The sequence below is a fragment of the Tachypleus tridentatus genome, chromosome 7, assembly GCF_004210375.1.
Source record: "Tachypleus tridentatus isolate NWPU-2018 chromosome 7, ASM421037v1, whole genome shotgun sequence".
Classification (NCBI taxonomy): domain Eukaryota; kingdom Metazoa; phylum Arthropoda; class Merostomata; order Xiphosura; family Limulidae; genus Tachypleus; species Tachypleus tridentatus.
The window spans coordinates 119,982,864-119,988,709 of record NC_134831.1 but is presented as its reverse complement, the minus strand read 5'-3'; the positions used below and the strand labels follow the sequence as shown (position 1 = coordinate 119,988,709).

The following is a 5,846-nucleotide window of genomic DNA, read 5'->3' as shown; positions in this document are numbered from 1 at the left end:
CATTTTTTCTGAAAATAACATTTCTCTTACGTTGTTAACATGAATTGGTGATCAGTGCTGAGAGTGAGCAAAGTAACTAAACTCGCAATTCCCGCCTACTCACGCGAGCTTCTGACATTCATTTTGTAAGTGTACAAGTTTCCTGGTTTTCACGTGACGATTTCTGGAAGTTTCAACATTGCCAAAGTTTACAAACAAGTTTGCGTAGGCTTAACATTCAACTTCGTATGGTTAATGTTGCCATCTGATATGTAGCACTAAGTTTGTTTTTTTCCAACAGAATATACCAGTACTGAATGCCTACTACACACGTTATACGTCTTTACCTAAAGCTCAATCAGTGACTAGTGTAATATAAAATAATGTTGCTGTGATTGAACAATGATTACGAAGCGTTATGATACTTTCTGGTGTTTGTTATTCAGATTTTTATATGCAAATCCTTCTTGGTAACATTAATTGTGTATACTTGTTTCATGTCTTCGGAACAATCAAAGAAATAAAACGTAGAGTCCACTGTTTATACAACAAAGTAGAGATACGTGCGTAAAAAACAAAACTGTGTGAACGCAGAACCAAATTTTAACTATAATGTCAGTTGAGTTTTCCTTGGGGCACATCCAGAACTCGCACAGTCTGAGGTGTCCGTTAAGAGAGTAAAAGTTTTATATAAGTAATAGTGTTAAATAACGATCCTGGTTCTGTTTCTAATTGAATCCCAGTGACCTCCTTGGTCATCAGTTACGCACCTCGTGTTGTCGTATGAAATAAGAGACGTGATTAGCTGATGCAGTTTGTGTTTTTAAATGGAAAGTTAAGTCTGTCAACTAAAACTATGAATGTGCCATATTCAGGTCTTTAGTTTGATACCTGTAATCGGTAGAATAACTAAACCAAACCAGTTACTATGTAGGAAAGGAAACACAGGAGGAGCTAGGTAATGATTGTAGGTCACTATATTATAATTTATTGGTGTAAGTGTTTTCATATAAAGTTGTAGTAAACGCATATAAATATAGTTTGAACTTTAAGAAGTCTGATTATGTTTGGAATAATTTTGTAGAACAAATTGATTTTACTCGGTAAATGGCGGAACATGGTTACAGATTTTAGTGAAGGGCCGTGCTATTCAGAGGTTACATTTTTTGCCAATGAAGGGATGCTTTACTAATTGAGGGACACGTTGTCTTATGGTCACAGCCTTGCTAAAGAAAGGGATGCTTTACTAATTGAGGGACACGTTGTCTTATGGTCGCAGTGTTACTAATAAAGGACACGTTGTTGCGGTTACAGCCTTACTAATAAAAAAAAAATTCCTTGATCGGTGGGCATTGAGTCCCTTTCGGATGTGAAGGGACATGCTAATCTGTTATTCTCCAAATCTTGGGAGGTCTGTTTTACCTTCTAATATTTGTTGAAATAATTCCAATAAATTATTATTGGAAGATACTAAAGTTATTAATAATAATTTCAGGTTACGAACAGGTAATTTCCCTAAAATGTCAACGTTAAAACACCAGAAAGTAGACGTTAGTTATGAATTATGGGTATACATGGCACGGATAAGTTAAAATCTTACATAATGTCTAACGTATGTGTCTACACCATTCTATTCTGGTATTCTTAATCTGTAGAATAAGTTGTATACGTTGTTTTTTGCGTTATCTGTGTGGATGAGTATCTATATTCCATCCTGAGTATCGAAAACATTTAAGAGAAAACGAGCCTGTGAATATTAAAGGAATATATTTTCAAACTTGCTTTTCGTGAATTATACTGAAAGCCATCTGGTGGCAGAATGCTTTGCTTCCTTGGATAATTATTATTGTAACCAATACCCCATCTGTTGCAAGGCGCGACACATAATCCAAGGTTAGTTATATCGTATGCTCAGTTTTGTTTTCAGTTTCACCAAAACGTGGTTTGTCAACTCGTGGTCGTTCATGCGAGTATTGAGCAGTTGAAGGTTTATTAGATACAGATATCAACAAGAACCTAAGTTTAAATGTACACTATTGTATCGTATAACTGAGTGTGATACTTGCATGCCTTTTGGGTTGATTCTGTATTGTAATCGAAACACCAAAAACAGGCTAGCAGAAGTATTAATATTTTGTAGGTATTTCGCCAATGATGTTAAAGAATCGTGTATTTAGATGTATATTACAAAAGTAATCAAGTCATACTTAATATATTACTTTTGTAACCTAATTGAAAAGGCTTAACATATAATTGATTTTATACGACGAGAAATTTACGTTTAGTTCATAGCTTGATCTCTTTACATTAATTACAACCATTTGTTCTGGGGAGGGGAGAGAACAATAACAAAAAAAAATACTCGACCTTCTATGAGCCGTCAGGCCACGACTGAGAAAAACAGCTTAAAACAAGTAAATACCTAGTCTAAATATTACGTATTAACACACAAACCATAACAAGCCTGTTACATCTTGATCTCGCCGTTAATTATCCAGTTCGTAAACTAGTCAATGCCTGTAATGTTCTTGTAAATATTTTCAAGAATAATCGAGTGATTACATAATTATTTTAATGTTACTTTTTCTCATCATGTTTGTATCGGTATTACTATTTGTTTTGTTATGTAAGTTGTTTATTTAACTTTTTATTGTTGGTTATGGGAAATATATATATTACAGCTTTTGTATTTTATAATAATAATTATTACTGTTATTTAAATATGTAATAGTGTAACCAGGATATATATATAATAATTCATATAATAACAATAATAATAAGGTGGATTTTAACCTTTTAAAAACTATAACGTGAGTGTATGTTGAAATTTAATTTGTACAGGGTAAGTCTTACATTCCAGACTTTAGTATGCAGACCACATGATTTGTTAATATGATTTTAAAGAAAATATATTTCTGGTATTTATTTGAAAATGTAGGTTGTTTACATACTACCACAGTTGTTAAATAACAAAATATTGTATTTGCGATTAACAACAATGTCGTGTAAAATTATTTACGTAACAGATATTAAGAGCCAGGTCCTGCTACCAGTGTTTGCCGTCTGGTGTACAAGTTTGGACCTAATGCCACTGGCTGGAGACCCCAGTACCAGTAAACTGTAGGTGGTTTGCAAATTAAAAGGTAGTACTATTGTTTACGGTGGTTGAAGTTCTGTAAAACCTGTTTTGTAAACGACTTGACACTTCAGATAATCGAATGAAGTATCTAACTGGTACCAAAAGAAACGGCGAAGATTTGATGAATTCAGTCGGATATTTTATTGAAATGTTTATTCAGTGAAACTGCAGTGAAGAAGTGCTTATGAACCACGACTGAAGCGTGTACGAAGAAGTGGAATATTTCAGAGTGTGTTCCTTGTATAGAGTTGATTTAATTGATTAATAAATACTGGAGAAAATTACCACATGTATTGTACAGTGCTTGTTAAGGTAGAGATCGTAAAATGTCACAATGATCATACGTTTGTCGTGATAAAATATATTTGTCATTATTTTAGCTTTATACCCTTGTATTCGAACCCCTTTCACCAGAGATTGGTATATTGTTGGACAAATTGTTAATGTACAGTGATATCTTTATCTCATGTTATAAGAAGGTAAGCCTAAAATATTCATCAAAATGTTCGTTTCAAAGTGTACAAAACAAACAGATCAAACACCTATACCATCAAACGTTTGACAAAAAATGAATGCAGAAACTTGACCTAGAAATTAAATTGACTAATAAAATAAAGAAGCGGGTCCCCAGCGAGTTCTATTTTTATTGTTGCTGTTTTTAAAAAAAACGTGAGTTACAGAGCCTCTGGTGTATGTATAGAGTAAGTTTTACAATACTTAATTTTCTAAATGCTTAATTATGGTTTTGTATATTAGTTTTAGGGAGTGAACACGGTATAATTATTTTCATCTGTGCTTTAAGTGTACTGGTACTTCTACATCACCTGCTGGTGATAAACTTGTGTTTACCCAAACTCGGTTCATATGACACCCTGACGATAGCTATTGACTTTCCCTAGTTACATCCCTTATCAACATAATTCGTTTTCCTCCAGCTTTTCACGTGCCACTTCGTCGTTTTCGGTGATACGTAACTTGCATGCTGTAATATTAGCTATTAATTTATCTTATCAACTCAGCGCCTCGTCTTTAACGGTCTTTCATAGGTTTACGAAATAATCATTTCGCTAGTGTGGTGGTACTATTATAAGGGAGTCCAGCATGGCCAAGTGGTTCGGGCGCTCGAGTTGCAGTCTGAGGGTCGCGGGTTCGAATCCCGTCGCACCAAACATGCTTGCTCTGTCAGCCGGGGAGAGTTGTAATGTCAATCCCAGTATTCGGTGTTAAAACAGTAGCCCAAGAGTCGGCGTGGATGGTGATGACTAGCTGCTTTCCCCAGTCATACACTGTTAAATTAGGATGACTTGTGCAGATGGCCCTCTGCGCGAAATTAAAAAAAAAAAAGCTACTAAGGGTATTATTAAGAGAATGTTGCTTATAAAATAAAGATAATAATAATGTAACTGTATACATTTAACTGAATATAAAGTGAATGTAAATTAGCGCATTTTTGCACGTTTGTTTTTCTAGAACATATAAACCAACAAATAAAAGCAGTAGTTTTGTAGTTTGTATTGAAGCCAGCTTAACATAAATATTAATAGTATATTTACGAGGTTATATGAACTAATACTAATTTCACTCTTATACCACATCTGGCACAAACAACAACAACAACAACGTAACTTTCCTTTGAAATCCAGTTTATAAATAAAGTATTAATAATGTTTCTAAAATACAGATAATGTCAAACATTTCTGTTGAGGCTTTTAAAACAAACAACAACACTGTGATACCAGTTCGAAGGGTTTGAATTTAACAGTTGGAGTACGTAGAATCAGGGGCCAATCTCATCCGAGCTTCAACTATAAGCTGCATATCACCTTTGATTGTCAACAAACGCTATAGAATCGTAACTTTGAATGAATATTTAGGGTTTGTATAAAAACTCAAATAAGAGAAGTTTTAAATAGTAGCAAAATTTATCGAACGTTCAGCTGTTTTGGTTTACAGTTTGTTTTAGCGCCATCTGAAAGTTAAGGATAATTCTGAAGAAAAAAATGCGTTTATGGTTGCAGTATTTTATAAGATATATTTTAATGTTGTGATTTGAGGAAAACGAAAGGATAAAAGTTCGGTTTTACGTAAGTAGTTATTAATTTTTGCTATTTTGAAATATAATTGAGATATTGTGAACTTAAGACTGTATTTTTAAAATGTCCTTGATTGTTAATTAAATAATGTTACAAACGATTACTAAACCTTTATAAAATAAAATAAATACAGCTGTTATAATTAATTATTCAAATAAATTGATTAACATACCAGTAATTGAAGTAAGCTATATCAGAGAAAGTGCCTAAAAATTACCGAAAATTTTGTGTATTTTATTATTACGAAATTGTATTAGTGTTAATTGAGTGTAGTTTATAATCACCTTAGTAGTACTCGAACGAGAGGTATAGATCACTTAAGGTACAGTAACAATAGTGAATTGTAATTTTTGTATTAAAATCGATAAATTAACAGTGATTGCAGTCGTTTCAAACAATATTTTATATAAAACAATCCTGTAATGTGGTTATACACTTTAACATCGACCAGTTTTAACAAACATTCAATCGATTTTGTTTAGAAGCTTTGAAATAGAAACAGAACAGTTGAACAAAATGTGGAATTGGGTGTATGGACAATGTCTCGTCCAAATATTGTTTGTATAGTTCATTTTTCGGTTTTTTTTGTAGACATCTTGAAAGATCGTTATTAATTGGTTTTGCAACTTGGTTAC

The 5,846-nt window shown here is 33.0% G+C and overlaps 1 pseudogene across 1 annotated transcript in view; it reads left to right on the top strand.

Annotated features, from left to right (window-relative positions):
- Positions 1-5,846, top strand: part of LOC143256491 (paired box protein Pax-6-like) — a 327,851-nt pseudogene that overhangs the window by 134,598 nt on the left and 187,407 nt on the right. The gene's annotated exons all lie outside the window — the stretch shown is intronic.